Genomic DNA, 17,294 nt, shown 5'->3' on the forward strand with positions numbered 1-17,294 from the left:
GTTTTTGACTTTAGTACTTTTGACAAATAATTGAAATAGCTAAACCTTCACAGCATCCACAGATTTTCAAGTAATACCAGGTTCCAAATATGCAGTAGGTTGCAGGCCTGAATTTTCGGTTGATGTACAGTACGTGCCAACATGAAGGGGCACCATACACATCCCTGTACCAGCCCCAAGGGGTCCGGCAAGGCATTGGTATCTGTTCCCTTCCTACTGGTTTGTTGGAAATACTGGAAATATGAAGCAATAAGTCTGTATAATCAACAAGATTTGGAATCTCTGTCCCAAACTAGTATCTTTTTTGCTTCATGTTTACAATCAAAGTGAACTGAAAAACAGAATTTTCAGGGACATAGACTTTTGATAGACTACAAGACTACAGAAATTAACATCATGGTATTTTTTTTAAATTGCACACACTGAAAAAAATGATACTTTGGATCAACTTAAAAAAATTGATGTAATTTGTTACAGTTAATTGTTTTAGTTTTTCACAATGTATATTTATGATTTGGTAAAGTTATTCCAGCAGATTTAAACTGGAAACCACAATTTTCCATTAGACAAGTGTAAATAAGTACTTTGAATGAAGTGCACTGGCGTTTCACTTTTTTGAGTGCAGGAGACTTTTTGTCCCTTTGGTAACTGTGTTTTTGAAATTTCCCAAGTTAGAGTTGAACATTTTGGCTGGTTTAACGGTGTCTTTTGTTTAAAAAAGAAAACCCAAACATAAATAAAGACCAGCATGCTCCAAATGGAAGCCAACATGGTGATGAACAACATGAATGTCATTCAAAACAGGTTTCTTCAGGGTTCATTCTGCTTTTTTGTATTTAATGGCCTCAAAGCGCAACTTTTCTAAAAGGTTTTTATTAGGAGTCAACTTTTCCACCTAGTAACCAAAAATACCCATGTGGATAACAAATGTAACCTTGAACCATCCTGTTTGACTGACTAAACTCAAACAATCAGCATAGAAACACTGATGCTAGCTGACCAGGCTATAAAGCAATAACAGCAAATGGTTGAGAGGCGTTATGATGTCAGACTAAACATGTGGAAAACTTTCTTTCAATTTAGCCGTGATTACGCTATATAAATAAACAGTATATGATGAGGGTAGGTGGATAACTTGTACTGGTAGAGTGTGGGTGTACTCATCCATTCCCATTAGACACAGTGACACAGTATACGACACAAATATCACAGCCTGGCTTTTCAAAACACTATTAGTGCTGTATTCATGCCATCATAGGATTCCCAGAGTCTTTAAAAACAGAAACACGTAATGAATTCAGTCAACCGTGAAGCTGGACCTTCTTTGAAGAATGATCTAAGTCCCTGAGTGAAAAGTAGTCACCCACTTCAGAGACATGGGTCCACTTTAACCTTTGTCTGGTTTGACCCTTCAGAGTTTGGAATATATGTTTTTTTACTTATTCCCTCCTTTTGGCTTGCGGTGTCAATTTTGCGGCTTCATAATTATTCCCAATGTCACTGTTTTGACTCGTTGAGTCAACAGTTGGACCAGACTGAATGGCCCACTCTTAGTTCAACATCGGAGAATAAAGCTACTAATGAAGTGGTCCATATTCAGCCGTTCACCACATCTGAATTGTTTAGTTACCCAAGACTTGGACAACCATCAGAAGACTGAGCTTTGGCAGTGGTCTAGAGTTAAGATGATACAGTATAAATGTTTCTCAAGTGGTTCCAGTTCATACAGTACACTCTTCGTTCTGCACTGGAAATGCTGACATGGCATCAATTTAGTAGTCATCCATGTCAATGATGGGTTTTTTTTTTGTTGTTTGTTTGTTTTATGCCTCCACGTATACCTCCCTCAGCCTCGTTGTTGGAGCCAATCCAAATAGAATAGTGTATACAGGTGGATGCTGAAGTGCACAAGGAGAGAATTAAACATCCATGTCGGCTGCAACTCACTCAACTCAATGGATGAAGGAGAACAAAGGTCCAAATCTTTAAGGTTCTGCTGCATCCTGTCGTGTGTTGGATGCTGAACTCGGATGCTGACCAGTGACTGAAGGTAATGACTCAGTGTCTTTGCTATTCTTTGGTACCACTGGAATGACTGTGTCAAATCAATGGTTACTTAAGGAGAAGATGACATTTTTGTTATGTGGTGCATTTCTCTATGCATGATCCATCGCAGGTACCTCACTGCTGAGGAACCCAGCTGCTGGAGAAGGCCAAGGGGGCACTCACACTTGACCTGACTGTTGCACATAAATTGGTACTTTTGACTGGTGGGGGTGGACCAGTTGTCTGGCTGGGCGGGTGCCATCAAATGGCAACCTCGGGTAATAAATTCTGAAGCCAAACTGACTAATCTTGCACTTCCCTGAAGAGCTGTGTGAGGCTGGCTCCAAACGTGAGTAAATCCCCACAGATCCCCATGTTGAAATATCCAACTTTACAGCCAAAATAAATTTTACAGCCTGGTTTAAAAAAAAAAAAAAAAAAATCTGTATAACTCTTTCATGACAACTGTGTGGGGATGAAACATTTATTCATTTTATATTACATTTTGTAACAACATTTTTAAGCTATTTTAAACCATAAAGTTATGAATAATAAGAGGTGTGCTCCCAAATTAAATGTTTGTCCTTTTTGAGCATTTTTTTTGACAAATATCTGAGATTGTTGTGTGTTGGGGGTTTGGCTGGATGTTTTTGTGTTGTTTTCTTTTCTTTGCTCTCCAGGTGGTATGCAAACTGGTTTTTGTCTGTGGAGACAGTGCTGGCAGAAGAGTCCTTCACCCTCATCAGCATTATTAGCTGCACCTGTGGAGGATGTTCACGTGCAGGCCTACTGACTCGCAGCACCTGTGGATGATGCTCACGTGAAAACTTAAAGACTTTCAGCTGAAGCAGATAATGAGATGGCGTTCTGCATTTAAACCATGAGTGGTTCAAGCAGAACTGCCGGGAACTCGACCTTGTGACATTCGTTTGTGAGACGCTGAGAACCACGCCAGGGTTTGACACATCGTGCCTGTGAAGGAGGACGGGTGAGGGACACATGCTGTCAGCACACATCAGAGGTGATTATTGTCTGAATGATCGTTAATAGTAATTTGGCATTTTGTTATGCAGTATATTTGAACATTGATGAGAATTGTGCAGTTTGCTTCTCACTGCCGTGGCGTACGGATTGATGATCCTCCACTTGTTGTGAGAAGCTGCTCATTTACATAAAGCTTAAATTCAGACCTGAATGTGTTGCTGATAGTGTGTGCCTCTGAAAGATATTTGCTGTAGCTCTGTTGACTTACCTCACCTTTTCCATCCTTCACAGAGTCAGTTTGTTGTGTCCACCTGGGGGGTGTTTGGCGGTGAATCTGAGTCCAGAAGCGCCGAGGCTTCGATCCTTTTGGGCGCTGGAGAGCGTGCCGTCCTTCACTCCGCCAGACAAACTAAATATTTATGTTGTACACTAATTATTGCACTGGAGGGGAAATAAAATCGTTTTGTTTGTGGAACCGCTTTCTGGTTATTTAGCGCTGGGTTCGGTCAGACGTTGGTCCGCTCCTCAACCTGCGTCTGCACATAACAGTGATACTAATGTTGTTGTGTGGTTAAGCGTACAAATGGACAGTCAACGATTATAGTGGTCTTTTATTTTTGTTTAGTGAAATTTTGGCATCATTTACTTTATATGTTTGCACTGTTAGCATTAATTGGCAGGTGACATTAGGTCCATTGACGGTACTAAAATAATATAATGGTTATTCATTTTAATACCCACACCCGAGTCTCTCCTTATGAATATTGCCACCCCGTTAAAAAACAAAAAACAAAAACATATATATATACATATATATATATATATATATATATATATATATATATATATATATATATATATATATATATGTGTGTGTGTGTGTGTGTGTGTGTGTTTATCAATCACCCAAACAAAAGTGAGCCTATTAGCCTTAGCTTAGCTTAGCTTGTTTCATAACTGCAAGATAGAGATGTATTTGGGCTTCATTAGTCCCACCCAGGTCATGTTGGTCTTGCACAAGCATCATCTCTTTGCCAATTAATGGGTTTGCCGGGAGCTGGATGGAGTTAGGCCCTGGACAGGTGGCAACATTTGGTGCTTCAAAGCCGCTCTTCAAAAAACTACCATGACATCACAGGGTGGTTGTCCAGGACCAAAGGCATTGTGGCAATGTCCAGACCTAACTAAGAATGTGCTTAATATGTATTGCCCTGACACATTTTTGGAGGTCACTGTTGCATCGAAAATCCAAAAATGGCATCAGAGATGCATGTTACAGATATGAAGTACATCCTCAGATGAAAAACCCAACAGAAGACATAATCCTGTGTCAGTCACCAACGGGAATAAAATGCTTACCATGCAGACTTTAGTGTGTTCTTTTATGTCTCACTCATACATGCAGACTGTGTCCTCGGGCAGGTTTAGAAGAGGAATGTCTGAGAGTGAACCACCCAGAGCTCCCAACCCAGACGGGAACTTCAATCTATATTTCAGACCTATAATTCAGATGAGTATCTCTGTCTCTTTGGTGTAAAACTCTGGAAAACTTTGATCCCAGTTCCACCTTCATCTAGAATCTTTTGAAACTTTTGAAATTATCAGATAGAACTTAACCCCAACTACAAGGAATTTGTGTTGAGTTAGCTGAAGTAATAAATATTGAAAATGGTGCCAGCCATGACTTTTCATCCAGTTTTATAAAAGTCAACTTTTTGAAGAAAACGTACTTATTAATTTAGTGTTCAGTGGTGGCTACTCCACAGCAGCAGTGACAATACTGTTTCAGCTACAGCTGCCATCTAATATTATAAAATTCAGCCAATATAAACTACCTGAAAAACAACAATTGTCTGCAGTCAGTTGTCAGAATATATTAAAATAGGACTTGTGATTGAGACGTTTTGAGCCTGACTCTGAATAAGTCGGCCGTGGTTCTTCATCTTTTGTGAATTTTAGACTCACTGGAGGAAATGTTGAGAAATTGAGTTCATGCAGTTATTAATTTCTTCTTCTTTGTGATTGTCACTTGAGAATGATGATAATCGTCTTCTGCTGCCGGTAGTGGCTTTTAGTGACTTTGATGTCTGCTAGTTAGCTACTCTCCTAACTCTGCTAACTAGCTAGCATGTAGCTGGCTCAGATTTAAGCCAAAGTCTGTTTTGTTTATAAGAATACTACAGAGATTTTACAAAGAAAAACAAGAAAAACGCAAGTAATCCATCTGGATTACTACCACTAGTGACCAACACATTGGTTCTGGTACTGTTGAGTAGAGAGGTGGGCATTAGGACACTCGAACATTTGATACATTAAGAAACAAGAATGTACAATAGTTTCAGTGTTAATGTTTACAACAAATGACTGAAACACATCACGGATACACACAGAAACCTGTCTTATTCAAAGCACTCAATAAATGGCCTTAAAAACACATATACCAGAATTAAAAGGGAGTCCATCATTCTTTTTAATTTAAGCTCGGTTAACTAGCTATGATGATGCTGGACAGGGTAAATGATAAATACAGATTAAGCCACTTCTGAAAAGGTGAAAATATCGATAGAAGTGTCTGGTGGCCCTGAAAGGATTGCTGTGGAGGGAAATGTGCATATGTTTAACTCACTAAATGTAAATACCATATTTTCCGGAGCATAAGTTGTTAGTTTCAACTCTTTGTTTTTGTGCTCCTGTCATGAAATGAGTAACATTTTCGTGACACTGTTTTTTATTTAACTATTTCTAACTCTAACCCTTCCCCTAACCATAACCATAACCCCCACAGACTCCCCGCCATCCTACATTTCATGATACCCTCATGTGATCTTCATGATGGGAGGACAAAATGGTGTGAGATTGGGTTGCTAGTTTGGGAGGTCCTGCAACTTATACTCGAGAAGGAACTTATATACTCATAATAATTATTATAATGACTAAACAAAATCGTCTGCTCCCTTGTTTTTTTACTCAGGGTCGCCACAGCAGATCCAAGGTGGAACTGAATATTGATTTGGCAAAAACTTTTGCTAACCACTTGGCCACCACCCCTGCCCAAAACACTAAACAAAAGAAAGTCTAATAATTAAGGAATAAATGCCACAAACAAAAAGTGCTTCGCAATAATGCACAAAAATCCCAAAAGTAAAAGCTGTTAATGCAGGAAAAATGTGATTTATACTCTGGTGGTGTTACTTATATCTGGGATTTTCCTCTTAAATGGTCTTTTTTTTTTTTTTTTTTTTTTTTTTTTTTTACAGAGTGGCTATACGCTCAACCGCTGGTTCAGTAAAGTAAATATGTGAGCATATATGCCCAACCAAAATGAGCGCGCTTGTAAGTTCATGTCTGGTTTCAACGCGGAGGGGAAAAAGGGAGGATATTTTCTTGCCGGCTGCGGGAAGGTTCGCAGCCTGCGGAGGGGCTGTGATCTAAAGCGGTTCTGTTTGGCTTATTACACCCAGGGAACTGTGTCAAACTAACACCATTTGTCTGCTTTCATCCATTTTTGCAGTAATTAAAGACGGCAGCGTTAAATGTGTCAAACATATGCCGCTTTTCATGCCGCAATAGAGTCTTTAAAAAGTGGTGTAAAAAACGTAGTTTAGATGCACCAAACGAGTCAAATACACGATCATGGTTGGGCGAATAAGGTAAGACATTCTAGTTATTTGCTAACGGTTGGGCAAATAACCTTTGCCTTTTTTTAACAGGTACGACTTATACTCTGGGAAATATGGTACATTTTTAAGTTTACCAACTTTACAATTAGTCATTTACTTTTGACTCCAGTCCATTGGGTGGTGCCGCGCACTGCTCCAACTCATCATCACACATGTGCATATTTCTGCTCCATGATACCAGAATCACTGTGAATGATCTAAAAAAAAATAGAACTCACATTGAAAAATGTTGTCACTGTTTGTTCATTGGAATGTCATTTTTAGCTGTTTAGTTCCTCCTTCTTCAATCCCAGAAGAAAGAAAGAAAGAAAGAAAGAAAGAAAGAAAGAAAGAAAGAAAGAAACTTGCATGCTTCAGCGCTGACAAACTAGAAGAACAAACTCTATCATCTTTTAGCACAGCCAATTAGCTGCTAAGCTAAAGCTTGAACAACTAAAGTATATTTTGTTTTGTGTTCAAACCAGCCTGTTGTTTGAGACAGATTCTACTCTTGATTGTTCTAAATGTAAGTTTGTAATAAAGTTGTCATAAAAGAAAAAACAATTTCATGTTAATACATGAGTGACCAGAAGGTTATGAGCTCTGACCGCACGTCTCAGCGGAGGCTGTGACTCAGATGTTGGCTAACGTGACCGTCACATTGTGTTTGTGCGTGTGTGCACATGCCAAACATCTACACACAATAATAACTTTATTATTCATGGAAACTTCTGCAGGTTTCTGGAAGCTGAACACTGCAGCTAACTGAGGACGGAAACTAAGAACACAACAGACCCGCGGGAGGAAAATCATGTGACAGCTTTTGTTTTTCTCTTTTTTTTAAAGCTTTTATATTATTATTTTACACAAATGAAGTCCAGACCTTTAGACGCAGTCCAGACCTCATTTTCATCTTCTCTGCATTGAGTCAGTTTGTATTTAATTTGAAACTTTAAATTTATATTTTTTAAATAAAACACTGTTGCTAGGTTTGCCCCTTGCTGTGTGCTCTTCCTGCCAGCTCTGGATGGAGTTCCTATTTTTAATTTTAGAGTTTTGTGCTTTTTTCAGCTCTCTGTTTGTGTTGGAGAAAAACAAAGATTTTGTCTCTTTCATAATCTATTTACTTGCTGGCTGAACCGCGGCGGCTGATCCAGACTTTGTTTATGAACAATTCAAAATTCAGGTGGCAAACATTTTCACCGTTCTTTGACCTCAGTTAGGAAACTGAATCAAAACTGGGTTCAATGTTGAAAGTATGAAAATGAGGGAAAGTTCAGTTTAATTTGTAAACATGTGAAAAAAATAAAATAAAATCTCAATTTATCTTATTTTCTGGTCTTTAATATCTCTAGTCATGCCTTGTTCTTTTTGCTTCACCTTTTCTACTTCATCTGTTTCCAGTTCTTTTATTCTATTGTGTAGATTTTTGAGCTGTTCTTATTAAAGTAGGTTTTTGCACATTTATTTTTTCTTTTCTTTAAAAAGTGTGTGTGCATGCGTGGGTGCGTGTGTCGGGGGATGCTGGCAGTCATGCAAATATGACTGAATCTTACATTGTTAACCAGATTTGGAAGTAAATACCCTCAAATTAAAGGTGAAAGTCAGCACATTTGTGTTTGATTTCATCATGCTGCTGTATGATTTAAAATAATAATAATTTTTGTCAATGTCAAAAACAACAACAAGCAACCTTGGCCACAAGGACCCAACAATTAGCAAACAAGTCTTCACAAGTAGCTTGACAGGCCAGTCTTTATTTTGTTTTGTATACATACTGTGAGGAAAATAAGTATTTGAACACCCTGCGATTTTGCAAGTTCTTCCACTTAGAAATCATGGAGGCGTCTGAATTTTTCATCTTAGGTGCATGTCCACTGTGAGAGACATAATCTAAAAAAAACAAAACAAAAAAAAAATCCGGAAATCATAATGTATGATTTTTTTTAAATTATTTGTATGTTACTGCTGCAAATAAGTATTTCAACACCTGTGAAAATCAATGTTAATATTTGGTACAGTAGCCTTTGTTTGCAATTACAGAGGTCAAACATTTCCTGTAGTTTTTCACCAGGTTTGCACACACTGCAGCAAGGATTTTGGTCCACTCCTCCATACAGATCTTCTCTAGATCTTTCAGGTTTGGAGTTTCAGCTCCCTCCAAAGATTTTCTATTGAGTTCAGGTCTGGAGACTGTCCAGGCCACTCCAGGACCTTGAAATGCTTCTTACAGAGCTCCTCCTTAGTTGCCCTGGCTATGTGTTTGGGGTCATTGTCATGCTGGAAGACCCAGCCATGACCCATCTTCAATGCTCTTACTGAGGCAGTGGTGTCAAAAGTACACACATTTGTTACTTAAGTAGAAGTATAGATACTGCAGTTTAAAAACACTCTGGTAAAAGTTGAAGTATCAACTTGACCTCTTTACTCAAGTAAAAGTGAAAAAGTATGTGCTCCAAAACCTACTTAAAGTATAAAAGTATAAAGTAACCTTTAAAAAAAAAAGAGGTAGATGCCACTATATGAATTGAAAGCTTAATTTAAAAACTGATTCATTCTACATGTGGCCCAAGACCCAAAACCCAAAATTACCCCCAACACCACCTGCACAAAAATGTTTCAATTCTAGAAGCTGTGAAATGCAATCTGGGACTATTCCAGACAATAAACTGCAGTGAGTGCAGCATCCATTTAGTGAAGGAAAAAAAAAAACAACAACTTTCCTTATTCAGATTCATTCCAGTAGTATTCTGCTCTTACAAGGATGCAGCAGTTTTCTAGTTTGGCAGATAGTTCTGGGAGAAATCACTGAAGAAATTAACAAATTGAAAATATGGTTGACCGAAACAAACTGTCATTAAACTTAAATAAAACAGGGATGAAATGGAGGTGTAAGAGTCACTAGTGTTCACAGGAAACACTTATTTATTTCTGTATGTATGTATGTTCATTGTTAGTTGCTTTTATATTTTATTTTCTGTTGTGTTTCTATTCAGGTTCTTTTTGTCTCTTTCTCTGAAATTGTATATAATAATCATTAGATTATTAACATATAAACAAAAATAAATTTAAGAAATATTACAATTTGAAAACAAATGCACCCGAACGTGAAGACAGCTGGAACTGCTTCATGCTAACTTTTAACATTGAAAATGCCATAGACATGCTAAAGCGTTAGCGTCGCTCCCGTTTTTAAGTTATAAAATACATCTATCAACTGTTTCAGAAGACCATAACAGGTCGGTTTAACATAGAAAAGGTAAATAATACTCACAGAAGTATGCTCTTTAGGGTTTTAGCGGGGGAAAATTAAGTGAAAGAAAGAAAGAATAAATGAAACAATAGGTCGAAGCATTGCTTCAATCTGCGAACCACTGCTTCGACTGGTTCAAAATCCATTCCTTTATCTTCATTGATCCATGTTTCTGATATAGCAAATATGTTAAATATTTTTTTAAATTGACTTCAATATTCTTTAATGTTGTTAAAGTTTGCATACAGACTTCTGCTGTTGAAATGGATTATTGATAATTTGTTATCCGTTTTAATGATCCGATTAAACTGTTCATCTGTATAATAGCAACAACTGTCATTAATATTTGAGAAGAAATTATTGTCCGGGTCTATATCGTGCTCCAAGTCCAGTACATTGTGGTCTGTGTATTTAAATGTTCTCAGTTCTAGTTTTCCATGATCAGCAATCCTGTGAGTTATATCCTTCTTGTCTCCAGATGTAGATGATGTAGTAGATGAATAGGTTCCTCTGGTCTGTGTCATGGTGTTGTGATGTTTTTGTGTCCTCATACCTTATTGATCGTATTTGTCCAGTTCCTTGATGTTCCTGATTACCATAACCTTCGCTTGTTCTGGTGTTCCGTTCAGTTTGATGAATGTTTTGCAGTTGGATGTCCATGTCTGTTGAATTTTTCCCTGCTTTTTTAAGAGACGAGCTTTCCTGGCGATGTCTGCGTTTCTTTTGGTCAGATGTTCATTGATGAATACGTTTGTTCCTTTGAGATTCCGTCCCTGTTTTAACAATGCCATTTTATGTTTTCTGTTGACAAACCTCATTATAACAGCTCACTTGTCTCCATCCTCTCTCCTGGGCAGGGGGTGGCACGCTTCAATGTTATTACAGTCCATTTGAATACCTTTAGATTGCAGGAAGTCAGCCACCTGTTGTTCCACTGAGCTGGCCTCCTGCTCACTGGCCTCCCCTCCGCTTTCTTCTGACACCGCCCGTGTGTAGGATCGAGGTTTAATATGAATTCCTGTAATAATAACATCGTTCATCCTTGTGTACTGTTCCAACTCCGCAACACGGTTCTCCAGGTGCACCAGACGCCGGTCTTTCTCAGCATTCTGGATCCGGAGAGCCTTCACTTCTTCCACCGGCTCCATAATGAATTTCTGCTGCATTTTAACAACAGAGATTTCCTCAGACAAAAAATCCAGGGACTTCTTGATATCATCCGCGCCGGCACCTCGGTGAAGCCGCGCCGGTGGATGTGCGCTGACACCTCAGCAGCGCACATCCACCGGCGCTGAAGCCAAGAGTAACGAGGCTGTTTGTTTTAAAAATGTAAGGAATAGAAAGTACAGATACTTGTGTGAAAATGTAATGAGTAGAAGTCAGAAGTAGGCAGAAAAATAAGTAATGGAGTAAAGTATAGATACCTAAAAAGTGTACTTAAGTACAGTAACAAAGTATTTGTACTTCGTTACTTGACACCTCTGTACTGAGGGAAGGAGGTTGTTTGCCAAAATATCGCAATACATGACCCCATCCATCCTCCCTTCAATACAGTGCAGTCATCCTGTCCCCTTTGCAGAAGAGCACCACCAGAGTATAATGTTTCCACCCCTATGCTTCACAGTTGGGATGGTTTTCTTGGGGTTGTTCTCATCCTCTAAACATGGTAAGTTGAGTTGATTCCAAAAAGCTCTATTCTGGTCTCATCTGACCACATGACCTTCTCCCATGCCTCCTCTGGATCATCCAGATGGTCACTGGTGAACTTCAAACAAGCCTGGACATGTGCTGGCTTGAGTAGGGGGCCCTTGCTGTCCTGCAGGATTTTAAACCATGACAACATCATGTGTTACTAATGTAATCTTTGTGACTGTGGTCCCAGCTCTCTTCAGGTCATTGACCATGTCCTCCTGTGTAGTTCTGAGCTTTCTCAGAATCATCCTTACCCCACAAAGTGAGATCTTGCATGGAATCCAAGACCAAGGGAGATTGACAGTCATCTTGTGTTTCTTTCATTCATTCATTCATTCGTTCATCTTCTACTGCTTAGTCCAATTAAGGGTTGTGGGGGCCTGGAGCCTATCCCAGCAGTCATAGAGCGTGAGGCAGGGTACACCCAGGACAGGATGCTAGTCTGTCAGTCAAACAAGCACAGACACACCCACACACACACCTATAGACAATTTAAAGACTCCAATCCACCTAACCCGCATGTCTTTGGATATGGGAGGAAACCGGAGCACCCGGAGGAAACCCACGCACACACGGGGAGAACATGCAAACTCCACACAGAAAGGCCACGGGAATTGAACCCACGACCTTCTCGCTGTGAGGCAACAGTGTGAACCACTAAGCCACTGTGCTGCCCGTGTTTCTTTCACTTTCTAGTAAATAATCATAACAGTTGTTGTCTTCTACCAAGCTACTTGCCTGTTGTCCTGTAGTCCATCCCAGCCTTGTGCAGGTCTACAGTTTTGTCCCTGGTGTCCTTAGACAGCTCCTTGGTCTTGGCTATGGTGGACAGGTTGGAGTGTGATTGATTGAGTGTGTGAACAGGTGTCTTTTATACAGGTAACAAGTTCAAACAGGTGTAATTATTACAGGTAAAGAGTGCAGAATAAGAGGGCTTCTTAAAGAAAAATTAACAGGTCTGTGTGAGCCAGAATTCTTGCTGGTTGGTAGGTGTTCAAATACTTATTTGCAGCAGTAACATACAAATAAATTATTAAAAAATCATACATTGTGATTTCCGGATTTTCTGTTTTTTAGATTATATCTCTCACAGTGGACATGCACCTAAGATGAAAATTTCAGACCCCTCCATGATATCTAAATGGAAGAACTTGCAAAACCGCAGGGTGTTCAAATACTTATTTTTCCTCACTATATATATATATATATATATATATATATATATATATATATATATATATATATATATATATATATATATATATATATATATATATATATATATTCAAAATACACCTCATGCATGCACTGGGACGCATCATCAGTGATGTATCCTGGGGTCATCGGGTGTTTCAGGTCTTGCAGCATCATACACCCTCACCCAGGCGACCCAGCCGGGGGTGATCAAGCCCCTACTTGCGTCCCAGTAGCAGCACACAGATTTGCCCTCTTCATCCAAAGCCACCTGGTGGCCTTTTCGGCAGCTTCGCTTGCGGACTTGATGGCCCTCTTCTTTGCCGCTCCTACGATGCCCAGGCGGCTGAGGACCTTGCACAGAGACCGCCCTGCAAATCCCCTGCAGCCTACCTCTATGGGCTCATAGACCGTCTTCCAGCCTCCCTCCCTGCACTCCTCCACCAGTTCCTGGTACTTAGCCCTCTTCCTCTCATTGGCCTCCTCGATGTTTTCTTCCCAGGGCACTGTCAACTCCAGTATGATTAGCTGTTTCGAAGACTGAGAGGTCATGATCATATCTGGGCGAAGGAATGTTGTTGCGATGTGCTGGGGAAACCTCAGCTGCCTACCCAGGTCGACCTGCAACTGCCAGTCAGCTGCTGTGTGGAGTAGTCCTGATGTCGCATGTTGGTTTGCTCTGGGTTTTTCTCCAGCTTTAACAAAGGAGATTGCCTTCTTTGGAGCATGATGGTTCTTGCTGGAGCTGATGGCTGAGGCTACGCTCTCAGCGACTGCCTTAAGCACCTGGTCATGGCGCCAGCGATAGCAACCATCTGCCAGAGCCTTTGGGCAGCCACTGAGGAGGTATTCTAAAGAGCCTCTACCAGAGCACAGCGGGCAGGAAGGTGTCTCACTTTTCCCCCACACATGGAGGTTCGCTGGACTTGGCAGAGCATCGTAGACAGCTTGCACCAGGAAGCGGACCCGCTGAAAATCTGGCTGCAAGACATTTGTCCAGGTGGTCCTGCGCTGTAGTGCGCTCTCCCACCTTGTCCATGCTCCCTGTTGCCGTAGTCCTACTGCCCTGCTCACCCGCTCTTCCTCCACACCCGCTCTGACTTCCTCCTGGATCAGGTGGTGCCTTTCCTTCCCACGGGCCTGGCTGATGAGGATCTTTGGGAAGTAACCCAAGCCTGCTCTGCCTGTTGCCATAGTGCCCACCAATGCCTTCTGTCTTAGGTGTGACTCTGCCAGCTCCACTGCTTCCCATGCCTTCCACTTCTTTCCTGTCCTCACCTCGATGCCAGCTGCTGACACTTTGCAGTCCTTTGAGTCCCTGTACTGTAGAACTTCTCTGGTGCGTGCCACCATGAACTCTTCTGTGAGACCACTGAGAGGAAGCTGCAGGATGTTACTCGTTCCATACAGGGCAGCACTGGTAAGGCTGCGAGGAAGTCCCAGCCACTTTCGAAGAAAGCCACTGATCTTCCTCTCTAGGGACTCAACTGCTGTTATTGGGACTGCAGAAATCAACAGGGGCCACAGGATGTGGGGCAGGATTGAATGCTGGTAGATCCAGGCTTTAAACCTACCAGGCAGGCCAGACTTGTCTACCTTGGTGAGCCAGGTTCCAAGTTCTAAGCTGGCCTTCTGGATGGCTGCTGAGTCCTTCAGGGTGGAGTCGAAGAGTTTCCCCAAGCTCTTCACGGGTTGCTCCGTGATGGTTGGGATGACAGTTCCTGAGATGGAAAAGCGGAACTTGTCACTCACCTTCCCCTTCTTCAGCACCATAGATCATGATTTGGAGGGATTAAAGCTCATCCTTACCCAGGTGATGAGCTTTTCGAGCCCTTGCAGGATCCACCTGCACCCTGGGACCAACATGGTTGTTACGGTGAGGTTATCCATATAGGCTCTGATGGGGGGCTGTCATACACCTGACTTGGTCAGGGGCCTCTGCATTCCACCTCAGCTGACTTGACCACCATGTTCATGGCTAGGGAGAAGAGGACAACAGAGATGGTGCAGCCTGTAATTATCCCTTTCCCAATGCGATGCCAGTCCAATGTCTCTGACCCAGAAGTAACTCTCATCCTGAAGTTATTGTAATAATCCAGGATGAGGTCCTTGATCTTACTGGGAACATGGTGGAGGTGGAGAGCGAGCTCAACCAGCTTGTGTGGTATGGACCCATAGGCGCTGGCCAGGTCCAACCACAACACAGCTAGGTCGCCTTTGTTCTCATGGGCCTCTCTGATGAGTTGCGTGATGACCCCAATGTGTTCCAAGCAGCCAGGAGCAGAGATCCCTCCCTCCCTTCTGTACTGATGGGTCAATATAGCTGTTCTTGAGGAGGAACTCGGTCAGTCTTCATGAGACGATGCTAAAAAACACCTTCCCTTCCACACTCAGCAGTGAGATGGATCGAAACTGACTGATGTCTCATGAGTTCTCCTCTTTGAGGATCCAAACTCCCTCAGCATGCCTCCACTGGTTGGCCACTTTTCCGCTTCTCCAAATCACCTTCAGGATCCTCCACAGGTGCCGTAGAAGCTCCAGGCAGTGCTTGTAGACCAGATAAGGAATTCCACTGGGGCCTGGTGCTGACGCAGAGCGGGCCGCCTTGATGACCTCCTCAACCTCCTTCAGGCTTGGCTCCTTCAGGTTGAACTCCGTTGTTGGGGGATCTGGGTTGATGAGAGCTTTGTTGGGTTCCAGTTCCAGGTCTCTCAGAAGGTCGCTCACAGTGTCCTGGAGGAAGCGGTTTACTTGCTCTATAGAGCACTCAAGCCGGCCACTGCGCTTGTCCCCTATCAGTTGTTTGGTAAAGCCAAAGGGGTTGGCAATGAAAGCCGCTTGCTTCCTTGCCCTCTCCCTCCCCCATCTCTGGTGACACTCTGCTCTGCGAAGAGTCATCAGCTTCTTGCGCAGGATGTTTTTCAGTTCCGCTAAGGGTTGCTTCTCCTCCTCAGTTGCAGCCTTGTACTGCTTCTTGAGGGTACGAAGCTCCTGGCGCAGATGATGTATCTGTGTGGCCCTTCGGCTCATTGTGTAGGAAGTGGGTTTTGATGTTCCTTTGTCCACCTGCCCAAATCTTACTGAGGCATAGCTGATGATGATGGTGGTCACTGATGTGAGTTGGCTGTCCGCGTCTCCTTTGGCTGTGGCCTGGATGATGTTTGACACATCATCGTCAAACTGCTGCCACTCACTCCTCTTGCTGGCTGGGGGCCACTTAATCTACTGCTGTGGACTTACTCTGCTGGGATTGAGAGTCTGAGGTATGTGGAGGGACTGGGCTCTGTGGGTTGCCTCCTGGCCGGGCTCCTCCTGCGTCTCACCAGGTACAAGACCTGAGCATTGTACCTCATTGTCTTTCTCCAAGCATTTCATTCTAGCCTGATGGATTTTCAGGCCACGATGGTTCTTGCACAGCTTTCCGCAAATGCATGTTACGTTCGTCGTTTGTCCGTTTGCCTGGGTCATCACCGTGTGGTCCGTCTGATTGGAGATCTCATCCTCCCCCCCTCTCGGGATCTCCTGGGGGTATCTCACTGTAGGGCTTTCTGTAGCTTGATTGGGTTCTCTCTCATGAAAGATACAGATTGGGTTGCTAACCCAACCTGCCCCGGGTGCTGTCTTTCCGTGCTGTCAACTGTCTCTCCAGTAGTCGACCAAACTATTCTTGGTTGTCACCTAGTCTGTTCCTAGGAGTCACTGGCTATGCCAGATGCTAAATATTCAAAATACACCTCATGGATGCACTGGGACGCATCATCAGTGATGTATCCTGGGGTCATCGGGTGTTTCGGGTCTTGCAACATCATACACCCTCACCCAGGCGACCCAGCTGGGGGTGATCAAGCCCCGACTTGCATCCCAGTAGCAGCCCACGGATCTGCCCTCTTCTTTTCGGCGGCTTCGCTTGCGGACTTGATGGCCCTCTTCTTTCCGCTCCTACGATGCCCAGGCGGGTGAGGACCTTGCACAGAGAACGCCCTGCAAATCCCCTGCAGCCTACCTCTATGGACTCGTAGACCATCTTCCAGCCTCCCTCCTCCACCAGTTCCTGGTACTTAGCCCTCTTCCAAAAAAAAAAAAAAAAAAAAAAATATATATATATATATATATATATATATATATATATATATATATATATATATATATATATATATAGGGATCCTTTATTGGCCCTTTGTTCTAAATCAGTTCAAAGTTCTGTGAGACTGATTGAGGCAGGATCACATCAGCACGTCTGCATGTTCAGTCATTTACCAGAAGACGTGAAGTTCAAAACCAGTCTGCTGTGAAATTCTGAAATGATCTCCATCATAATTTACAGCCATATGCTGATGTGGAGTTTAGTTTAGGTGGGGATGACAAATTTACTTCTTTGTGGCATGGTTAATGTTGTTGAGATATGCAGACAGTAAATGTTCCAACAGTAATCAGGCTGTTATTTTGCAGTTGTGCCGCGGCTGATC

The 17,294-nt window shown here is 42.1% G+C and overlaps 1 pseudogene; it reads right to left on the minus strand.

The window, feature by feature from the left end:
• Positions 1-13,001: 13,001 nt before the first annotated feature.
• On the minus strand, positions 13,002-16,314 carry LOC117529537 (annotated as a pseudogene).
• Positions 16,315-17,294: the final 980 nt, after the last annotated feature.

The sequence above is a fragment of the Thalassophryne amazonica genome, chromosome 17, assembly GCF_902500255.1.
Source record: "Thalassophryne amazonica chromosome 17, fThaAma1.1, whole genome shotgun sequence".
Classification (NCBI taxonomy): Eukaryota; Metazoa; Chordata; class Actinopteri; order Batrachoidiformes; family Batrachoididae; genus Thalassophryne; species Thalassophryne amazonica.